The sequence below is a fragment of the Scyliorhinus canicula genome, chromosome 2 (assembly GCF_902713615.1).
Source record: "Scyliorhinus canicula chromosome 2, sScyCan1.1, whole genome shotgun sequence".
Lineage (NCBI taxonomy): Eukaryota > Metazoa > Chordata > Chondrichthyes > Carcharhiniformes > Scyliorhinidae > Scyliorhinus > Scyliorhinus canicula.
The window spans coordinates 115,720,623-115,744,832 of NC_052147.1; the positions used below are offsets into that span (position 1 = coordinate 115,720,623).

Below are 24,210 nucleotides of genomic sequence, written 5' to 3' on the forward strand. Positions count from 1 at the left end.
GTGCCTTTGCTATGGCGGTGGCCTTTGCTGTGTTTGAGCGTGTGGGGAATGCTTGACTGTTGCTCGTTCTGGGTGAGTGTGCTTAACACTCAATTTGGCTCTGTTTCGTTACTTAGCTTTGGAGTCGCCAGGTATCGTTAAGATACCGCCACACGTTTCAAGGTCAAGTTCAAAGCAATAAAACCATACACCAATTAGTAAGTTCAAACAAGACACGTTTATTATATTACAGTAATCTACTAATCATGCATATAAAACTATAAGACTAGGCTAATCCTACCACTAATAGGCCAAATACTTATCTGGACAAGGGGACTGCCGGATCAGGGAACAACGGCTTCTAGCTTTGTCCTGGGTCTGCAGGCTTCCAGTGGTTATGGTCTAAAGGGGTCAGGAGTGTCTATTCCCGTAGCGTGCGTTGTGACTTACTTGCTGGCGGCTTCTGTCCAGACCTCTCCTGCACAATGTTCTTCTGCTGCAACGGCGTTCTGCTGGGAGGGCTAGTTGGTCAAGGAGAGGCTGACATAGAGAGCGAGCTGGGGTCGGGGTCTCTGTTTTATACTCCTCTCAGGGTCTTGCGCCCACCTGGGCGGACCCTCTATATTCTTGTAATCGATTGGGTCTCTTCCCAATCGATTGATTTGAATTCCCCAATAACAGGGCAGCATCTCGATCACTGGGGCGGTTCTTGGGACTTATTGTTTTGGGCTTCTTTGGCGCCGAAAAGTCTGAATGTATCGGTTAGTGCTAACTTGTGTCTTTTGTGCCTGGGGATCACCCGGTATCGCCTCATTAATATGCTAACTGTTTCTTTTTACAGCGTTGTCTGGTTTCAGCAACAGCCAAACTGGTTTCTGCAGCATGCCAAATATACAAGCGCTCTGCAAGCTGCTTGCTTTTTACAACCTGTCCAATTTTCCCTGCATTCCTTGCAATCTTCCATTTTGTGTTTGGGCAGTGGTCACCCCAGGTGGCTACACGACCCATTTTGTAACGGACGCACTCTTTTCCCTTCGCCGCCCCGCAAGATCAAGCCGCCACGTCTTGCGCGGGGGCTGAGGGAAAAGACGGCAACTGCGCATGCGCGGGTTGGCGTTGTCCAACCTGCGCATGCACGGCCGACGTCATCGGCCGCGTCAGCCGGCGTGACGCTTGACGTGCGGCCTTGACGACCGTCGTCAAGGCCGCGCCGCCGTAACGCATGGGGCCGTGCTCCTAGCCCCGCCCGGGGGGGGGGGGGGGGGGGGGGGGGGGGGGGGGGGGAAGAATTGGCCCCGGAAGTGGGCGTCACGGCCTGTCCCACGGCAGCCTTTACGATTCTCCGCATTTGCGGAGAATTCCGCCCTATGTCTGCAGGCGTTGGAAATGTGTCCGCGAGAGCAATTCCATAAGCTATGTCTGCGAGTTCTGCTGCTTGCGAACCTAAGTGGCCAGGCAATTTTAAAGATACCTCTTCTAGTGGGCGTCCCTGTGAATCCTCCACATAAATCCCGCATCCAGTGATTCTTACACCATCATCAACAATGAAGGAGCCATCTACATCAATTTTCAATGTGTCCCCTGTGTGTTGGGAACCTTGGCCGGGATTCTCCCCTACCCGGCGGGGCGGGGGTCCCAGTGGGCCGGAGTGGCGTGAACCACTCCGGCGTTGGGCCTCCCCAAAGTTGCGGAATTCTCCGCACCTTTAGGGGCTAGGCCCGCGCTGGAGTGGCTCCCGCTCCGCCGGCCGGCGCGAACGGCCTTTGGCGCCCCGCCAGCTGGGGCCGAAAGGCCTTCGCTGCCTGGCAGAAGTCCGCGCATGCGCCGGTGCGTCAGCGGCTGCAGACGTCATACCGGCACATGCGCAGGGGAGGGGGTCTCTTCCGCCCCCGCCATGGTGAAGGCCATGGCGCGGCGGAAGAAAAAGCGTGCCCCCACGGCACAGGCCCGCCCGCCGATTGGTGGGCCCTGATCGCGGGCCAGGCCACTGTGGGGGCACCCCTCCGGGGTCAGATAGCCCCGCCGCCACCCCCCAGGACCCCGGCGCCTGCCCGCGCCACCAATCCCGCCGGCACCAGACGTGCTTTGATTCCCGCCGGCAGGAACGGCCTGTCAGCGGCGGGACTTCGGCCCATCGCGGGCCGGAGAATCACCGCAGGGGGCCCGCCGACCCGCGCGGCGCGATTCCCGCCCCGCTGATTCCCAGGTGGCGGAGAATTCGGGCCCCAGTGGGGGCGGGATTGACACCGGCCCAGGGCGATTCTCCGACCTCCTGGTTCCCATGGTCCTTTGCAGGTGACCATTTTAGATGGCTACACTCCTCCGACCCAAGCTCTGGGTGTCCTGAGTCTCGGGCGGAGGGCTTTGTGTTTGGGCTGCTCTCCCCGTCAGTGCTCAGCCGCCTGGGGGGGGGGGGGGGGTGGCACCAGCTCTATGTGGGCTGGAGGGAGGGTGTGGGGTGAGGAGAGTGGGGGTGAGGAGGTAGGGGGGTATGGGGTGAGTGAGATGTTGGGTGAGGGGTGGGGGATGTGGGTTGAGGGGAATGGGGTGTGTGGGGTGAGGGGGTAGAGGTGTAGGGTGAACAGGGTGGGTGGGTGGGTGTGAGGTGAGGGGGTGGGGGGAGTGGGGTGGGGATGAGGGGGGATTTGGGGTTGGGTGGGCGGTGTCCACACATGTGCCATGGGGATCCTCCAGACTGCTGACCACATCCAGTGCCCTCTGCTCAGGCCATGGTGAGGGGCCGCAGTTTTGGTGATCCCCCTCCGATCTTCTCCACTCTCGGCGGTTGTGCACGGCCTTCTCCTGGTGGGGGCGGGGGACCGGGAGGGGGGGGGGGGGGGGTTAGTGCCAGGGCACAGCAATGCCTACTCACCCTGGCCGCCCTGAGGAGGTCGTGGAGTTTCTTTCTCTTCTGCATGCCAGTCCGGGAAACGTTGCCCACGGAGCTGAGTGCCTCTGCCAACTGCGCCCAGGCACACGCACCAATCACGAACCGAGTGAATCCGGCACTGTTTTTCATGACATTGGTTGTGTTCCACGTGGTGATGGTGCAAGCCCATTTAAAGTAGCTGAATCGGTGCAGCTGTTGCGCCATTTTTTCTATCGTAAAACGCCACTGTTTCCACCCCGGCACCAGCACTTAGTCTCAAAATCGGAAAATCCAGCCCCATATGTATTTAAACTAAAATTACTTTTTAAAGGCCACCATTTCATTTTGGTGTTTTTGTATTATGTATTTATAACTAATTTATTGAAGAAATAGAGGATTAGGTAGTTGAAAATAAAAGTCATGAGGGACCTGGCGCTACCATAGTGTCTGTGTTTTTGATATGGCACATGTGCCCTGAATGCATATTTTGAGTGTTCAATTTACAACATCCAATATGAAGATACCATCATTGAAAAGAATAGTGACTCTCTATTTTAAAACTTCTGCAATTTAATCTTATCTTACTCTGGTAAAATATTACTTTCCTACTTCGATTTGATAACGATAAAAATAAATTTGCTTGGATTGAGGCAGATTTCCATAATCCAGATGAAATGCAGGGTTACCTTTCAAAATGGGCATCTCACAAAACCGGATTGCATAGGAGGAGCAGTAAACATTTCATTTACTGGAAGAAGATTGCGTGAAGGGCGGCGCAGTGGTTAGCACTGCTGTCTACGGCGCTGAGGACCTGGGTTCAATCCCGGCCCCGGGTCACTGTCTGTGTGGAGTTTGCACATTCTCCCCATGTCTGCGTGGGTTTCAGGCATTCTTAATTTGGAAAAAAAAAGATTGCGTGTATCCTCATTTGACGGTGTCATTGCATTAATTCTCGAATTGAGCCTGTTACCCAACATTGGCTGATGTTTAACAAGTTAGTGGAAGACTTTGTCACCACAGGCTTAAGTACAATTCTTCAAATCTATGATAACAGGGAAGAGTTGAAGAGAGTATGGCCGTAAATCATGGTACATACTACCAATCATAATGCAATTTGTTGTTATAACGTGTTATCTCCCCACTGTGATGCGTATAATTTTCACATGCAGGGCATCTGTCTTTGGCGATTAGTTTGGTTAATAAAGTGCATTCAATAAAGTTACATACACCTCCACTGTACGAGTCCAGGAAAGAAGGGGTGCTTAGGAATATTGTAACAACCATTCACTTGCAGAGTAGGGTTCAGGCGTGCGATAATAAATAAAAGTTGAAAATACTGGGAAAATTCAGCCGGTCTGGCAGCATCTGTGGAGAGAGAAACAGAGGGCGCAATCTAACAGAAAAGTTTCTAAGTGTCATTTGTGGCTGTTAGAAGCTGGTAGACCCCGCTCCCGGGATCTAATCTGCTCGCAATGCCTCACGAGATCTACCACCCCATGAGATGTTGCAATGTAAATCCCGACCATTGTGGGTGGGATCATTTTTTTGGCAAATCTGCATATTAGAGTGAGACAGCTAGCCTCATTGTAATATGTAGTTTCTTGAGGCACTTGAGGCAATGGGATCTGTCCTCTTTGCCTTGGAGACTTTGGGTGAGTGCTGTTCAGCATTGGTCTCCACAAATGTGAAGCAGATGGAATGATGCTTGTGGGGGTCTTCCAGGGGATTGGAGGTGCCCAGGTGTATGCCTCTTTGGCAGGGGTGCTGCAAAGGTACCTAGTTGGTGCTGCCAGGCTACCAAGTTGGCATTTTTCACACAGTGTCAATTGGGATGGGGGTTCCCTGTATGGTGAGAGTGTGGACCCCCCATAGTGAGTTGGGAGGGGGTCAGGGTTGCATCGGGGGCTTTGAAAGATCGGGACACCATTTTAAAATTAGCACTGTTGCATCACACGCCAGGGTCCCAGGTTTGATTCCTAGCTTAGGTCACTGTCTGTGCGGAGTCTGCATGTTCTCCCTGGGTCTGCATGGGTTTCCTCCCACAGTCCAAAGTATAGATTAGGTGGATTGGCCATGCTGAATTGCCCCTTAGTATCCAAAGGTTAAATGGGTTACAGGGATTGGGCGGGGGAAGTGGGCCAAGGTAGACTGCTTTTACAGAGGGTCGGTGCAGACTTGATGGGGTGAATGGCCTCCTTCTGCACTGTAGGGATTCTATTCCATGACCAATAACCTGTATATATGCAAGGGAATAAAGAACAGAAATGTACTTTGGTCTAAGGTATCTGCTTTATTTTAAAACACAGGAGGATCAGTGCTGGAAAATATGTAGTCAGACCTACAGGAACCAGAATGGGTGAAGTGATTTGTGATGAGTGAAACAGAAGCTAGTAGCTCCATACTAAACTGAAGGAAGAAAGGTGTGTGCATCATTGCGCAAGAATGGGAAGGAATGCCAACATTTACTCAAAACAATGCATTCCACTATAATAAAAACAGAAAATGGAGGAAAGACAGAGGTCTGGCAGCATCTGTGAAAGGAGAGAGAGTTAATGTTTTGAATGTATATTCTTCAGAGCAGAGTTTCTTTGTTATATTTGAGATGTAGTAGAATTATTGTCTCAATGTTGGGATAATTCTGATGTTGATTTCAACAGACAGTGCTAAAATATGAAGAAAAACAGAATATGCTGGATAAACTCAGCAGGTCTGGCAGCATCAGTAGTTAACGGGCTGGATTCTCCAATTTTATGACTAAGCGCCGATGCCAGTGTGGGAACTGTGGCGTTTTCCAATGCCAAAATTGGCGCCGAACCCTGACCGATCCTGGGACTAGCAGCCGCACCGGGTAAAACTCCTGGCTCCCACGGCAAAAACGGCCGGAGAATGGCCGGGTCCGTGGCCACGCTGTGTGCGGACTCGACCTGCCAAATACTACCCCCCGACCACCCCCACACAGTCCACAGCCTACACTCGGTCCATCGGGAGTGGAGCATTGGGGGAGGGCCTTCCGATGTTGCACCAACACTGTTCCAACAGCGTACGATGCAATGATGCCATTTTGGATGGGCGGAGAATAAAAAACCGCCAGCAAACCGTCACCACCCCCGATTTGGGGGTCGGAAGGGATTCTCCGCCCGATTACGATAGCAGGGTCAGGCAACAGAGAATCTCGCCCATTGTTTCGGGTCCAAATGACCCTTCTAGAGAACTGAAATGCGGTCAAAATATTTTCTTGCACAGAGATCCCTCCAGAGAGCTTAGCTACCAGCTGGGTTCCAGTGTAATTTTTTTTGTTCAGATCTTTCAGGTCAAGATTTCCAAGGCAATCTGTCTTTCCAAGGCCCCTAGAAGGTTAGAAGGCACAATACATCTGATTGGGAGCAGGTGTAGGCCATTGAGCCTGCTTCACCATTCAGCTCAGATTGTGGCCTTGACTCCACATTCAAATAATGTTTTGACTCCCTTTTTTAAAAAATATTTTTATTAAGGCATTTATATCAACAAAAAAAGACACAAACAAGAGCAAGAACAAACAGGAAAATCACAATGAATAACTAATCAACACCCAACTCTCCCCCCCCCCCTTTCCTCCCATCCTGCCTCCACCATTTTAACTCCCTTATCAACCCTCCCCCATACCCAGCTGACACCTCAATCCTCCTTAAAGTAGTCAATGAATGGCTTCCACCACCAGGCAAATACATCGACCTATCCTCTCGCGACAAACTGAATCTTTTCCAACCTCAGGAATGCTGCCAGGCCGCTCACCTACACCCCTCCACCCAAGCAAAAATCTCTGGGCTTTCAGGGAGGCAAAGGCCACAACATCGGCCTCTGGCCCCCTGAGCTTCCAGGTCTTCCGACAGGCCAAGTAGCGCTACCTCTGGGCTCAGGACCACCTTCACCCTCAGCACCTTGGGCATAATAATAATAAACTTTATTGTCACAAGTAGGCTTACATTAACACTGCAATGATGAGACTGTGAAAAGCCCCTAGTCGCCACATTCCAGCGCCTGTTCGGGTACACGGATGGAGAAATTTAGAATGTCAAAATTACCTAACAGCAAGCCTTTTGGGACTTGTGGGAGGAAACCGGAGCACCCGGAGGAAACCCACACAGGCACAGGGAGAATGTGCAGACCCCGCACAGACAGTGACCCAAGCCGGGAATTGAACCTGGGACCCAGGTGCTATGAAGAAACGGTGCTAACCACTGTGCTGCCGTGCTGTTCAATTACGTCCGCAAACCCCTGCCAGAACCCCATCAGTTTCAGAAACACCCAGAACATGTGGACATGGTTCGCGCACTGCCCATACCTATCCTCTACCCCCTCAAATAACCTAATCATCCTAGCCACTGTCATATGTGCCCCGTGAACTGCTTTGTACTGAATAAGGCTTGCACACGACGATGACGCATTCACCCTCCTCAGGGCCTCCTCCCACATCCCGACCTCCAGTTCCTCCCAAGCTCCTCATCCGATTTCCCTTTGACTTCTCCTATCGGGGGTCCCTCCCAGTCCATTAGCTCCTTATAAATCAGACACCTTACCCTCACTCACTCCCTCCTTCGATAGCACCTTATCCCGAAACCCCAAGGGGCGGCAGCCCGGGAAAGGACGGCACCTGCTTCCTCACAAAGTCCCAAACCTGTAAGTATCTAAACCCATTCCCACTGGGCAGCTCAGGTCGTCCTCCAGGTCCTCTAAACTCGCAAAGCTGCCTCCCCACAAGCAGGTCCCCGAACCGCTTGATACCTGCCTGCCATCACCCCCAAAACCTCATGTCTAGCCGCCCCTGGTGTAAACCTGATTGCCACAAATCGACTGATGGTCTGCCTCCAAAAATTATCCAATGATAATCCAATTATCCAAATTAACCGCTCTCTGGGGAAGAGAGTTCAAAGATTCACAACCTCCCTTAGGGCGCATGTGGCGTAGTGGTTAGCATTGGGACTTCTGCGCTGAGGAACCCAATTTGAATTCCGGCCCTGAGTCACTGTCGGTGTGGAGTTTGTAGATTCTCCTCGTGTCTGTGTGGGTTTCACCCTCTTAATTGGAAAAGAAAAATAATTTAAAAAAAAAATTCACAACCTTCTGGCGGACAGAAAAAAATTCTCCTCATCTGTCTTAAATGGGAGACCCCTTGGTTTTTAAACTGCGCCCCTGGTTCTGGATCCCCTTGTTCCACAATCCGTGGACATTTCAGGTTTCGTTACCCAGTCAAAGTCACAAATGATAAGCAGAGATGCAGAAGGCTTTTGGTGAATTGATGGGATCAGTAGGATGGATGGTTTCAGCAAGTGCAGTGACTGACTCCAGCCCAAGTGCTTTGTTGTGTGGCTCTGCTTTGCCTCAGTCAGATGAGATGTGATTGACTTTGGGCAGCGACGCTGTTGACGAATAAAACATTCCTGGCGTAGCTCAAAGCTTCACCTTTGTCCCGGGGGAGGGATGGGCGGGGACGCGCCCCAGGCAATTCCAGACTGGGACTTGCGGGCGCGCGCAAGTTGGATTGTCGGGGCCGCGCGCAAGGGGGGACCCTAAGGAGCGCGCACGTCCGGGCCGTGCATAAGGAGGGTCCCCGGGTGCCATTTGGGTTGGCCAGGAATCATGAAGGTTGCGTGGGGAGTCGTCGTGAGCGCGCGCTGTGAGATAGGCTCCTCCAATGGGGCGAACCCGGGACAGGTGGGATCAGCCAATGGGAGGGAGGGTGGCCGTGAGTGACGTCGGCGGCGGAGGGCGCGCGCGGGGGGCACAGGAGGACGCGCCCCCCCGCGCGCGCTCCCGGACACAAACGGGCGGAGCGAGAGAAAGGGAAAGAGTCGGCTTTTTGTTTCCTCCTCAGAGGCAGTTCGAGCTCCCCCCCTCCCTCTCCTCCGGGGGTAAATGAGGTGAGAGACGCTCCCACACTCGGACCGAGTTCCTGCCTCCATTCCCTCCCCCCTCCTTCGGAGTCGCACTCGGAACAGGAGCTTGCCGACCATCAACAGGTTAGTGAGGAGCTGACTGGCTGGAGTTGGCCATCAACTGGCAAGAAGCGGGCCCGAGCCTCTCCCTCCGTCCCTCCCTCCAGCTTCACTCACTCAGCTCGGCACTGGGGCGGAGGCCGGGGAGGGAGGAGGAGAAAGGTGAAGAAAACTAAAAGGGGGGTGGGGGCAATACTGGGATCTGACCTGTGAAAAGGTCGCCTCTGGTTACCCTTGTGCTGTTTCTGTTGAAGGAACTTACTCTCTCTAAAAGGGAGGCTTGGCACACTCTGTGTCACTCACCCCGTGTTACTCACTCTGTTGTTGGTGGGGATTTGGGTGTGTTGGACTCTCCCTGGTTTGTCAGCCGCCTGGGTTTACTTTTCACGATCCTGCGAGAGGAAAGCAGACAGAAGCCTTGCCCCCCCCCCCCCCCCCCCCCCCCCCAAGCTCTTCTGGTCTGTGTTGCACAGCCGCTTCCAAATTATCTGAGGTATTTTAAAAAAAATTCATTCGAAATATCCCGGTCCTTGTCAAATTTGCCCAGATCTTGGTTTTGCCGGATTTTGGGGAGGGGGACGGAACAACATTACACAAATCCCGTATAAGAGCTCAGCTTGGCCAGCAGCTCTATTGTTGCTTTGCACCAGGCCAGGGCGCACAATGGCAATTCTGGGAGATGTGCACTTGTTGCAGAGATGCTGCATTTGTTCTTGTCATTTTTTTGTAATCTGCTGGCAGAGCTTTTGCTACTCGATGTTGTGGTGGTTCACATGGTAAAACTTGACAATGATTTCGCAATAGCGTCAACATTGCTTGATTTCACCATTAATTAAAATGCTGTAGCTCAGCCAGGGTGCTTGGATCTTAGAAACTCTCTGATTAAAACTAGTAGTAGTTGAACAATGGGGGGTACGGGTGTCTGGAAGGGCACTTTCAAAGATAATATTGTTTGGATATAAAGATATTCCTGTAAGGGGGAAAAGAACAGCAGCCAAGGGTAACCCCCCCCCCCCCCCCCCCCCCAACAACTAAAGCTATGGAGGTTAAAATGAGATTCAAAACGGAGGCTTATGATAATTTAAGGTTCATAATACTTTAGAGAACCAAGCTCAATTAAAACCGTGCTTAGCTGATATAAAAAATGAAATAAGAGACCAGGAGAAAGTAAGAGACTGATTACCAACTGTTATAAATGTCTTTAAAAGCACATACAGTTAAAAGATGATCAAAGGAAGGGTTTGTCCCATTGGCACCAGAGGGATGGACTGGTGGAGGCAGAGGGCATGGTTGAGGTACTAAATGAGTACTTTGCACCTGTGTTCATTAAAGAAGAGGATATGTAGCAGTAATGTAGGAGACTGCTTTTCTTTATTCTTTCACAGGATGTGGGCAGCGTTTGTTGCCCATCATTAATTGCCCTTGAGAAGGTGGTGATGAGGTCCCTTGAACAGCTGCAGTCCATATGATGTTGTAGATATACCCACAGTGCTGGGAGGGAGGGAGGGAGTTCCAGAATTTTGACCTAGTGAAGGAACTGCAATATAGTTCCAAGTTGGGATGGTTGTGTGGTGCATGTTGGTGATTCACCCGAGGAAGGAGCAGTGCTCTGAAAGCAAGTGTTTGAAACAAACTTGTTGGACTTTAACCTGGTGTTGTAAGACTTCTTACTGGACTTTTGAAAGGCACTTGACAAAGTACATTGCTAGTGAAATTAAAGACAGTTGGATTTTCAGTGTAGATACAACATTGGTTATGGGCAGAAAGCAAATGGCAGTGAATGGCATAATGATGGAAATAGCATGTCAGACAGTATCTGTGGAGAAAAACTGTTTCAGGTCAATGATCTTTCATCAGTAATAGTGAACGGTTGCTTTTTAAACTATTGGGAGCTGTACACCAATACTTCCCAGAGATTGGTATTGTTGATCTATATTAATGACTTGGGTTTTGTGTACAGATCATAATTTCAAAGATTGCATGTTACACTGTGCTTGGAAATGTGGTGAAACAATGAAAACAGTAATAGACTTCAGGAAGACATAAATGGACCAGTGACATGAGCCAGTTCATGGTTGATCACATTTAATGCTGGGAAGTATGAAATTACTTGTTTTAGTAGGAAGAATGAGGATAGGCAAGGCAATGTAAACTAAATCTTGAAATGTTAAAGATGGTACTGGAGCAGAGAGACCTTAGACAGCGAGTTGTTGTGATTGGGAATAGTTTGTGTGAAAAGGTAATGGAAGCAGAATCATTTGTAACATTCAGAAGAGAAGTGGCTAAATACTTGAAGAAAAAATGATTACAAGATGATTGGGGAAAAGGCAGGGAAGTGGGATTAATTGGACAGATGTACCGACAAATTGGTACAGACATGATAAGCTTCATTTGTTATATCATTTTATGATTTAGTAACTTCTGGTCTGTTGGCACAATTTGAGCTTGAATTGGCAATTTTTAAATAAGTGAAATAATTTCATTCTTAAATATATAAATTACACAGATTGTTTACTTTGTATGATATTGGTGTTTTCCGAAAAAACTTTTGAAAAAATTCATAATTGAGTTTCAAAGCGTAGAATGTAAGTTTATTTTTCCCTGGGGCAGCACGGTGGCACAGTGGTTAGCACTGCTGCCTCACGGCACCGAGGTCCAATGTTTCATCCCGGCTCTGGGTCACTGTCCGTGTGGAGTTTACACATTCTGCCAGTGTTTGCGTTTGATTTGCCCCTACAATTCAAAGATGTGCAGGATAGGTGGATTGGCCATGCTAAATTGCCCTTTAGTTGGAAATAATTAATTGGGTATTGTAAATTTATTTTTAAATAAGCTCATTTTTCCCTTTTCTCATACAGTCTTCAATTGAAGCTTTAACTACAAAAACTTTAGCTTGAAGAGCCGAGTATTTGACAGTTAATCAAATACTAAATTTCATGTTCTGTAGATAAAATTATCTCTGAAATTGATAATTACTCCTACTTTTTCATAATTCATTTTATGACCGTTGTCCTAACAATGTCATTTTTATATCTGTAGTTACAATACGAGCACCATGAGCTGGCTGTAAACAATGTAATGGACGTGGCGGTGAGCTGGCATTGCTTGCAATAAAACTGGTTATGGAATATCAGCTAAAGTTATACAGCAGCAGTTAATTGGAGCTTTTGGATCTTTGGGTCATGTGTTTTGCTTGGTAAATTATTTGAGCTGCTGTATTTATTTCAGTGGAACTGTTGTGGTAGTAATGCTCAATTCGGTGTGTGAGTGATCCAGAGCTTGAACATAAGATTGTCAAGTTGTGAGTTATGGAGGCGAGTTTTGAGAGAGATAGTCAAATGTCAGAAAGCACTGTTACAAATGTAATTACTTGTGAAATACCTTATACATTGAGTCCCACTAATTATACATTTTGCTTTGAGCATGAAAATATTTGAATTCCAGCGTCTCAAAGAATTTCTCTGTAATTTTAAGTTCATACCACAAATGCACTGAGATTTCCCCCAGTCGATTATATCCCTGAAGAAATAATTAATTTTAATGTGAATCCCTGTAAGAAATTTAGGAAAAATATCTTTAACAGAGGTGGAAATTTACTTAAATTGAAACATGAATATATTGCTGTGAAATGATGCTTTAGCTGTATGAGTCATAAGGGATGTTTCATGGATGTTTCGAGCCAAAATTGGATTGCTTGCCAGTGGAAGAGATGGAATATTGGATTGTTGCCGAAAGTACAACCTTTGACAAGCTCAAACACTTGCTGAAATTGTGAATTTTAGACTTTTTTTAACCATCAACAACTTGCTACATCAGTGCTGCAGGATACAATCAACAGAAAGCTTCAGATTAAGATATTTTTGGTAGATTCATCTATGGAGCATTTCAAGTGCATTTCCATCTAATGCAAGTGAGTAATTTATCATTGTGTGTACCATTGAAAGACGTAATCCAAGATAACCATTGATTGTAAAATTATGCTTTTGGTATAAAGGCTTTGTGATAGGACTGCAAAAATAAACTTTTTTTTTTAAATAATTTTTATTGAGAAATTTTGATTTTATACAATAACGCGCCTTAGTAAAATACCGAAAATAACAATAATATTAACAATCATATACATTCGCCCCATCCCCATGAACAACCCAGCATTCTAACAACAACGCAAATTAACACACTATAAAGTTACAGAATAAACACTACAATAATGCCCCCCCCCCCCCCCCCCCCCCCCCGGGGTTGCTGCTGCTATTGACCCAGTTACCTATCTCTGAGCCAGGAAGTCCAGAAAAGGCTGCCATCGTTTATAGAACCCTTGTATTGATCCTCTCAGGGCAAATTTGACCTTTTCCAATTTTATAAATCCCGCCATGTCACTGATCCAGGTCTCCACGCTTGGGGGCCTTGCATCCTTCCATTGTAACAGAATCCTTCGACGGGCTACTAGGGACGCAAAGGCCAGGACACCGGCCTCTTTCGCCTCCTGCACTCCCGGCTCCACCCCAACCCCAAAAATCGCGAGTCCCCACCCTGGTTTGACCCTGGATCCAACCACCCTCGACACCGTCCCCGCCACCCCCTTCCAGAATTCTTCCAGTGCTGGGCATGCCCAGAACATATGGGCGTGGTTCGCAGGACTCCCCGAACATCTGGTGCACCTGTCCTCACCCCCGAAGAACCTACTCATCCTAGTCCCGGACATATGGGCCCGGTGCAGCACCTTAAATTGGATGAGACTAAGCCTCGCACATGAGGAGGAGGAGTTGACTCTCTCCAAGGCCTCCGCCCAAGTCCCATCCTCTATCTGCTCCCCGAGTTCCTCCTCCCATTTAGCCTTCAGCTCCTCCACTGACGACTCCTCCACCTCCTGCATTACCTTATAGATGTCAGACACCTTCCCCTCTCCTACCCACACCCCCGAAAGCACTCTGTCCATCGTCCCCTGCGAGGGCAGCAAAGGGAATCCCTCTACCTGTCGCCTAGCAAACGCCTTTACCTGCAGGTATCTGAACATGTTCCCCTGGGGAAGGCCAAATTTATCTTCCAGTTCCCCCAGGCCCGCAAACCTCCCGCCAATAAACAGGTCCCTCAATTTGCTGATGCCCGCCCTTTACCATCCCCTGAATCCCCCATCCGTGTTCCCCGGGATGAACCGATGGTTGCCACCCAGTGGAGCCTCCATCGAGCCCCCTGTTTCCCCCCCGATGCCGTCTCCACTGTCCCCAGATTCTTAGGGTCGCCGCCACCACCGGGCTCGTGGTAACCCTCTTGGGGGAGAGCGGCAACGGTGCCGTTACCATGGCACCCAGGCTTGTACCTCTACATGACGCCATCTCCATTCTTTTCCACGCCGCCCCTCCCCCCTCCATCACCCATTTACGCACCATTGACACATTGGCTGCCCAATAGTACCCCAGAAGGTTGGGCAGCGCCAGCCCGCCTCTATCCCTTCCTCGCTCCAGGAATACCCTCCTCACTCTCGGAGTCCCATGTGCCCACACAAAGCTCAGAATACTGCCGGTCACACTCCTAAAGAAGGCCCTGGGGATAAATATGGGCAGGCACTGAAAAAGGAACAAGAACCTCGGAAGCACTGTCATTTTGACGGACTGCACCCTCCCCGCCAACGACAATGGCAGCATGTCCCACCCCCTGAACTCCTCCTCCATCTGATCTACAAGTTTGGTGAAGAGTCCCCCAGTCCCTGGCCACTTGCACCCCCAGGTACCTAAAGCTCTCCCCTGCCCGCCTAAGCGGGAGCCTACCAATTCCTTCCTCCTGGTCTCCAGGGTGCACCACAAACACCTCGCTCTTGCCTAAGTTTAATTTATAACCTGAGAAGGTCCCAAACTCGGCTAGTAACTCCATCACTCCCGGCATCCCTCCCACCGGGTCCGCCACATACAGTAACAGGTCATCGGCATACAACGACACCCTATGTTCCTCTCCACCTCGCACCAAGCCTCTCCACCTCTCTGAATCTCTCAATGCCATCGCCAGCGGCTCGATTGCCAGTGCAAACAACAAGGGGGACAAGGGGCAACCCTGCCTGGTCCCTCGGTAAAGCCGAAAGTACTCCGACCTTCTCCTATTCGTGGCCACGCACGCCATCGGGGCCTCATATAGCAGCCTTACCCATCTAATGAACCCTTCACCAAATCCAAACCTCCCCAACACCTCCCATAGGTACCCCCACTCCACTCTATCGAAGGCCTTCTCCGCATCCAGCGCCACCACTATCTCTGCCTCCCCCTCAATCGCCGGCATCATAATGACATTCAGCAATCTCCGCACATTCGTGTTCAGCTGCCTTCCCTTCACAAAACCTGTCTGGTCCTCATGCACAACCCCTGGCACACAGTCCTCTATCCTGGTGGCCAGGATTTTTGCCAGCACCTTAGCATCCACGTTGAGGAGAGATATGGGCCTGTATGAACCACACTGCTGGGGGTCCTTGTCCTTCTTTAAAATTAACGAGATCAGCGCCCGTGACATCGTCGGGGGCAAAGTCCCCCCTTCCCACGCTTCGTTGAGTGTCCGCACCAGCAAGGGGCCCACTAGGTCCACAAACTTTTTATAAAATTCCACCGGGAACCCATCCGGCCCCGGTGCCTTCCCTGACTGCATCTGCCCGATCCCCTTAACTAGCTCCTCCAGCTCAATCGGCGCACCCAGCCCCTCCACCTTCTCCTCCTGCACCTTCGGGAAAGAAAGCCTGTCAAGGAACCTCTCCATTCCCCTCCTCTCCCCCGTTGGCTCCGACTGATACAGTTCCCCGTAAAAGTCCTTGAAGACCTCATTCACCTCTACCCCCTTCCGCACCACATTCCCACTCTTGTCTCTCACTCCAGCAATCTCCTTAGCCGCATCCCGCTTACGGAGCTGATGAGCCAGCATCCTACTCGCCTTTTCACCATGTTCGTACACTGCCCCTTGTGCCTTCCTCCGCTGTGCCTCAGCCTTTCTAGTGGTCAGCAAATCAAATTTAGCCTGCTGGCTGTGCCTCTCCCCCAACAGTCCCTCCTCTGGTGCCTCTGCATACCTCCTGTCCACCTCCAGCATCTTTCCCACCAGTCTATCCCTCTCACTCCTCTCGCTCCTCTCCCTGTGTGCCCGGATGGATATCAGCTCTCCACGAATTACTGCCTTCAGGGCTTCCCAGACCATCCCCACCTGAACCTCCCCCGTATCATTCACCTCAAGGTACCCCTTAATACTTGCCCGGACCCTCCTACACACCTCCTCCGCCAACAACCCCACATCCAACCGCCACAACGGACGTTGGTCTCGCACCTCCCCCATTTCCAACTCTATCCAATGCGGAGCGTGGTCAGAGATTGCAATGGCCGAATACTCGGCCTCCTCCACTCTCGGAATCAGTCCCCTACTCACCACGAAGAAATCTATCCGAGAGTAGACCCTATGTACGTGGGAGAAGAAAGAGTACTCACGTGCCCTCGGCCTCACAAACCTCCATGGATCCACTCCACCCATCTGATCCATAAACCCTCTCAGTACCTTGGCCGCCGCCGGCCTCCTACCCGTCCTAGAGCTGGACCGATCCAGTGAAGGATCCAACACCGTATTAAAGTCCCCCCCTATGATCAGACCTCCCGCCTCCAGATCCGGGATCCGTCCCAACATACGCCTCATAAAGCCCGCATCGTCCCAATTTGGGGCATACACACTAGCCAGTACCACCTTCTCTCCTTGTAGCCTGCCCCTAACCATCACATACCTACCCCCCTTATCCGCCACCACCTCCGATGCCTCAAACAACACATTTTTCCCCACCAGAATCGCCACTCCCCGGTTCCTCACATCCAACCCCGAGTGGAAAACCTGCCCCACCCATCCCTTCCTCAGGCGGACCTGGTCCGCCACCCTCAGGTGGGTCTCCTGAAGCATTGCCACATCCGCCTTTAGCCCCTTCAGGTGAGCCAGTACCCTTGACCGCTTCACCGGCCCATTCAACCCTCTCACATTCCAGGTGACCAACCGGATCAGAGGGCGTCCCGCCCCCCTCCCCTGTCGGATAGCCATAGCCCGTCGACTGCCTGCCCCAGGCCAGCGTCCCCTGCTCGACCCTGTCCCCATAGCGACAACCCCTCACCTCTGTCCCCCCAGCCCCCACCAGCTCCTTCTTGACCCTACCAGCAGCAACCCGGTATTCCCCTTCCCCCCCTCCCTTCCCCCCCAGGCTAGGAACCCTCCCAGCCGCGAACCATCCTCCATTGTACTTCCGTGGGTCAGCTAACTTCTGCTGACCCCGGAAACTCCCGCCAATAGCCCGACCCCTCCCGAAGTGGGATCATCCCCCAATCTATCCCTCCTCCTGGCACCGCTCCAGCGTGGGGAAGAACCAGTTAAGGCCCCACCTCCCCCGTCACCATCTCCGCCCCCCCAGCCCCGCAGCGCGGGAAACCAGAGGAAAGCCCGCGCTTTCGCCCTGCCCCACCACACCCTTCTGACGCAGCTCCCAAATATCAGCCCCCCTCCATACCCCCACTCCGACATAGAATACAACATACCCCCCCGACCCTCCCCGCAAGATACACAGCCCAAACAATGCCCCAAGCACAAAAACCAAAACATAGCAGAACAACCCCCCCGTAAATAACCATATCAAAATTGCAAAAGTACTAAAACAAGAAGAAAAAAACAGAAGAAAAAGAGAACACAGCAACAGCCGAATCCAGCACTAATATCTTACAGCCGACCTCGCAACCCCCAACCCCTAGTTCAAGTCCAGTTTCTCCGTCCGCACGAAGGCCCACGCCTCCTCCGGGGAATCGAAATAATGGTCCCGGTCCGAATAAGTTACCCACAGGCGCGCGGGCGGCAACATTCCGAACTTTATCTTTTTTCTATAAAGCACCTCTTTCGTCCGATTAAATCCGGACCGCCGCTTAGCCACCTCCGCACTCCAGTCCTGGTAGATCCACACTACCCCATTCTCCCAATTGCTGCTCTTCACCTTCTTGGCCCAGCGCAGCACGCAGTCCCGATCACTGAACCGGTGGAACCTCACCAGCACCGCACGCGGGGGTTCATTCTCCTTAGGCCTCCTGGCCAGTACTCTGTGTGCTCCCTCCAGCTCCAGGGGCAGATGGAGAGACCCGGCCCCCACTAGCGAACCCAGCATTACAGCCACATAGGCTGTCAGGTCCGATCCCTCCAGCCCCTCCGCAAGGCCCAAGATCCGCAGGTTTTTCCGCCTCATGCGGTGATCCAGCTCCTCGAAGCGTTCCTGCCACTTCTTGTGGAGTGCTTCGTGCCCCTCCACCTTACTCACGAGGACCACGGCCTCCTCCTCTCGTTCAATGGCCTGCGTCTGCAACTTCTTGATGGCAGCACCCTGGGTGGACTGAATCTCTGACAGCCTTCTGTTTGTTTCCTGCAGAGAGCTCAGTACTTCATCCTTGAATTCTTTAAAGCAGCGCAGGAGATCAGTTTGTTGTTTCTGGGCCCAGAGTCTCCACTCCCCTGGAGCTTTGTCGGTGGCCATCTTGGATCCCTTCCCCCGTTTTTTCTGAGGAGCTGCTGCTGTTTTTTCCACCTTTCCACTCCGAGTTCGAGTCATGGACTGCAGGGAAAGTCGTTCAGCACACCTTCCCCCACCGGGAGACGTCGAAAAATTTCCGTTTTGGACTCTCAAAAGAGCCGAAAAATCTCTTTAAAACGGGAGCTCCCACATGTGTGGCTTATTGCTGCATAACTGCCACCGGAAGTCTTCTGCAAAAATAAACTTGATACAGGTTCACATACGGTTTTGTGCAGTGTCATTGCTGTTTGGAATTGATGCCTAGGCCAGAGAAGGAGAATTTTTAAAGTAGAATTTACAATGCAGAAGGAGGCCATTCGGTCCATCGAGTCTGCACCGGCCCTTGGAAAGAGCACCCTACTTAAGTCCACGGTTCCATCCTATCCTGTAACCCCACCTAACCTTTGTTCACTAAGGGGCAATTTAGCATGGCCAATCCACCTAACCTGCACATCTTTGGACCGTGGGAGGAAACCGGAGCACCCGGAGGAAATCTAGACACAGGGAGAAAGTCCAGACTCTACGCAGTCACTCAAAACCGGAATTGAACCTGGGACCCTGGAACTGTGAAGCAGCAGTGCTAACCACTATGCCACCGCGCCGTCTATAGATTCCATTTCATCTTGACATTTCCATTACAGAAACTCTTTTTTTAAGTTGAAGTGCCTGTTGTGTCAGATTTGTATAAGTCAAAGGGAATCTAATTTCCCAGTTTTCAAACTCTCAAGTATGGAAATTCATTTTCTTTTGCAGTTTAAGCTAGTTTGTCTAGCATTCAACTGCATCTAGGTGGCCATATTTCTATATATTACCTATTCGCTGTTTCTCCCTACAGTACTGTGTAGGGCAGCACGGTGGTGCAGTGGTTAGCACTACAACCTCATGACATTGAGGTCCCAGGTTCGATCCCGGCTCTGGGTCACTTTCTGTGTGGAGTTTGCACGTTCTCCCTGTGTTTGCATGGGTTTCGCCCTCACAACCCAAAAGATGTGCCGGGTAGGTGAATTGGCCACGCTAAATTGCCCCTTAATTGGGAAAAATGAATTGGGTACTCTAAATTTATTTTAAAAAAAGAATGATACTGTATATAATTCAGATGACTTGAGAGATTAGCATATTTTGTGTTTTTGGATTTTGTTTAATTGTCCAAGATGAATCACTTGCCCTCACTTAAAGCTTTTCACAGGCAGGGACCCACTAAACATTTGAGGCCAGTTTAGTATTTTTATTGCGACAACATTTCTTTAAGTACAGCATTTCTACAGGTAGTTATTCTTCCATCAATGATGGTAACAGAATCAAAAGTTCTCACTCTGGAAAAAGCCACATAAAGCTCTCTGTGTAAAATCCAACCTGATATATATATATATATATATATATACATTTTGTCACATGTTTATAGTCTTAGAATATGAAAGTCTGATTAGGGACTGTTTTCTCTTGATTTGAAAAGGTAGGTTTACATCTAATGACCGCAATGTTATTCTAGAGATAATACTGTTTCCTTGAAATCTGCCTGTTAAAATTTTGGCATCTGTCATTCAAGAAAATAACTTCCTAACTACAGTCCTGTTCCATGAGAAAGTTCTTATTCAGGGTTTACGTTTCATGACATTAAAGCTGCTCCTTCCTTGAGTCTAAGTTTGTGTGAGCCCTTTGTTGTTAGATTGTTAGAAACTGCGAGGTGTGGACTGCAACTTCTGGTATAGAATAAGTGCACTTATATTTGAATTCATCTGACAGCCTTTCTAAACCTTTTCATTCAAATCCAGTCCATCTTCATTTTTCTCACGAAGAATAGCTTTTGAATAATTGTCAGTGCAATTTTGTCACACTAACCAATTTCATCATCACTGCCACATCTCCCACGCCATCCATTCCACTCACTTGCATCCCTCTCTTGCCACCCACATCAGTCCATCTCATTTCATTCCTTATGGAAACAATCTCTCCCGCCAGGGTAACTTTTTTTTTTTGAGGTCCTCTTACCTTCCACTGTTTTTGTTCCCCACAGACCACCTCCCACCCAAACCTGCTGCCCCTCCCCATCCCAAGATACCGCCATATGCAGGCAAGGCTGACCAAATAAATCCACCAAGAGGTGTGCCCATTAATCTGTCTGGACAGGCAAAAGTTTTTTTTTAATACAATCAAAACAATAAGAGAATAAACAGGAAATCGCATAACAAATAAATAACCAACACCCCCGCACCCCATCCTCCCTGCCGTAACCCTCCATCCCCTCTGCCTCCTTTTTTAACCCTAAAGCCCAATGATTTCAAACACCGGGCAAACCCCTCCACAGACCCTCTCAAGGCAAACATGATTTTTTACAACCGAAGGAATCCTGCGAGGTCGCTCGCCTACACCCCTGGGTTGGGCGGCCCTGAGTCCCTCCATCACAACAAGATCCATCTCTGGGCTGCTAAAGAGGCAAAATCCAAAACGTTGGCCCCTCTCACCCCCTGGACTCCTGGGTTTTTGGGCACTCCAAAAATTGCCACTTCCGGACTCGAGACCATCTTCACCCACAGTACCTCAGACATCGCGTCAGTGAACCCCCTCCGGCTTCAGACAGGCCCAAAACATGTGGAATGGTTCGCGTGGCCCCTGGCCTACACCTATCCTCCACTCCCACAAAAAAAACTGCTCATTCTGGCCCCGTCATATGTGCCCTGTGAACTACTTTAAATTGAATTAGGCTAAGCCTAGCACATGAAGAGGATGTGTTCACCATTCTCAGAGCCTCCTCCCATAACCCAGCCTCCAACATCCTCCCCAGCTCTTCCTCCCACTTCCGCTTAATTTCTCCTATCACGGTGCCCTCCCAGTCCACTAATTCTTTGTAAATCTCTGATGCTCTGCCCTCACCAACCCCTGCTTTCGACACCACTTTGTCCTGCAACCCCAGGGTGGCAGGTCAGGAAAGGATGGCACCTGTTTCCCCGCGTAGTCCCAAACCTAGGCAGCTCATACTCCTATACCAACCCCTCTAAGCTCGAAAAGCTGCCCCCCACAAATAGGTCTCCAAACCGCTCAATCCCCACCCGCCGCCACCTGGAACCCCGCGTCAGCCCCCTGGAACAAACCTGTGATTCCAACAAATCGGAGCCCAAACTGAGGCCTCCTCCACCCTCGGGGCTGCCATCACTACCAGACTTATGGAGTACCTGGCTGGGGCGAACGGCAGAGGCGCTGTCAACAGTGCTCAAAAGCTAGTGCCCTTAAGAGGCTACCTCCATCTGCTCCCATACCAACCCCTACCTGCTACTCACTCCTTACCCTGGCTATATTCGCTGAACAGTAATAGTTCATTAAGTTTGGCAAGGCCAAATACTTGAAAATCGCCCCCAGTACCTACTACAAATATTCCCAATCAAAGGCCTTCTCCGTATCCATAGCGACCTCCACACTCCGTCCATCCTAGAGCATCATAATCACATTCAACAGACGCCTATAATTAGGCGACAGATACATCCCCTTTACAAACCCCGTCTGGTCTTCCCCTATCACCCCTGGCACACAGTCCTCAATCTGCGAGGCCAAGATTTTAGCCAACAACTGGCGTCTACATTCAACAGTGATGTCGGGCGGTAGGACCCACATTGCTCCAGATCCTTATCCTTCTTCAAAATTAAAGATATTGAGGCCTGCGATAATGTGGGGGGGAAGATCCCCTTCTCCCTCACCTTGTTGAATGTCCTTACCAGCAGGGGTCCCAGGTCACCCATAAACGTTTTCTAAAATTCGACCGGAAAACCATCTGGGCCCGGGGCCTTTGCTGCCTGCATCGCCTTCCATACCTTCCATCACCTCCACCAGTCCAATGGATGCTCCCAACCCCTCTACCAGGAACTCCGTGTCCAGGAATCGCCGCATACCCTCCTCCTCCCTCCCCGCCGGGGTCTCCGATTTATAAAACCTCCTATAAAATTCCTCATACCCCATTTAATCCCACCGGGACCAATGCCACACCACCACTACCATCATTCACCCTTCCAATCTCCTCGCCACCTCCTTTCCTCCTGAGCTGGTGGGACAGCATCCGACTAGCCTTCTCCCCATACTCCTACACTGACCCTCTGCAACTGCCCTACTGCCTTCCCCGTGGTCACCAGCCCAAACTCCATCTGAAGCTTCTGCCTCCTTCAACAATCCTGCCTTTGGGGCCACCGAATACCTCCTGTCCACCCACAGAAACCCCTCCACCAGCCTTACCATCACTGCTTGCTCCTCCTTCTCCCTATGCGCCCGAATCAATATGAACTCTCTCCTAATCACTGCGTTGAGTACCTTCCACAGCGTGCCCATAATCAGCCGGTGCGAGTCCAGGACCGGAATCGTCCCCAGCACTTGCCTGATAAACTGATCAACTCCATACCGTTCCTATTTGGGGTATAGACATTTACCAGGCCTACTGGCATCTCCTCCAGCTTCCCGCGAACCTTCCCCCTGAATCTGCTACTATATTCCCCACCTCAAACGCCACCTGTTTATTTATCAGCACTGCCACCCCCTGCGTCTTCATGTCTAATCCCGAATGGGACTTGCCCTACCCATCCTTTCCTTAGCCTTGTCTGATCCTCGATCTTCAAGTGTGTTTCTTGTAAAAAGGCCACGCCCTCCTTCAAGCACCTTGATTGCGCAGAAACACGCAACTGTTTGTTTAACTGGCCCATTCAGCCTCTTGGTTCCATGTAACCAACCTGGTTGGAGTGCAACCCATTCCTCCTCCCCTGCTGATCAACCATACCCGTTCTTGGGCCAGCCCCTTGATGTTAGTGACCCTTCAGTCCCACCCTCGGATATCCACCATCACCACTCCCTCCCATGCTACGCCATAGCAACAACACCTTTGTCAGCACCTTCCTTTCCCTTAAACAAAGCATCTACCCTATCCCCCTCTGCTACACTAACCACCTGATTGGACAGGCAAAAGTTGAGTATTACTATAGATATATTTAATTGTGACAGGTACCATGTCTTGATTACCGTGATTGGCTTAATTATATGAACTTTGCTGTACTTGCAGCTAATGTCTCTGCTCTGATCGCGGAAACACAATTTGTATCTGTCCTTGTCTCTGACGCTCCAGCAACTGTAAAGTATAAATTAAAAATGGGAAATAAGATCTCTCCTGGCTTGTCAGTTTTATCAGACAATGCTTTCCTAATGTGCCCCATATCTGTATTATCCCTGGCTGTTAATACCGTGAAATCTTCTGCATTTTTATTGTGGGCAACAGTTGAAAACAACTGGGGTTGCTCAAGGTCACTATGTGTTGCTTCTTGGGTTTGGTTTGGTGTTACAAGGGAGCGGAACCACCTTTTAAGCACCACTGTTCCAGAGGTAATTCTTCATTTATATTACATAGCTGTTGCTAGTGACAATGCAGTAAAGGAATGCAGTGCGCTGTAATGCAAATACAATCTGAATTAATGTGCAGTGTAATTTGCAGGTATTATCTGTCACAAAGTGCTGCCGGAAAGTGGAGTGGGAGCTTTGGTTTGTCACATTGTTGAGATTCCATTGCACCAAGTATATGACACCACCTCTGGAGTGCAGAGGCATCAAACTGCCTTCTTAATGCATTCATTTGGGACATTTCTGACTGTATGGAGTGGTTAGAGTACTGAACTAGTATCTTAAATTGCACAATGTTAAATTTATCTGGTAATTATGGACCAAGTGCTGGAAAATAAAATGGCCAACTGTACTTCAGGAAAGAGGATTTGGCACCTCTGTCTGCTCCAGCATATGTGTGATGCAAGTACAAGACTTGCTTGAAGTGGCCTGCTGCCATTTTCTCAGGATAAATGGGGATGGGCAATATTGCCCTTATCCCA

General features: G+C 50.0%; 1 protein-coding gene across 4 annotated transcripts in view; it reads left to right on the forward strand.

Annotated features, from left to right (window-relative positions):
* The first annotated feature begins 8,607 nt into the window (after positions 1–8,607).
* The window catches only part of mpp5a (membrane protein, palmitoylated 5a (MAGUK p55 subfamily member 5)), a 141,620-nt gene continuing 126,017 nt past the window's right edge, over positions 8,608–24,210 (forward strand). For all 4 annotated transcript variants that reach the window (XM_038785511.1, XM_038785476.1, XM_038785504.1 and 1 more), the window contains exon 1: positions 8,608–8,844. The gene's annotated coding sequence lies outside the window, so the exon portion shown is untranslated. The remainder of the gene's footprint in view (positions 8,845–24,210) is intronic.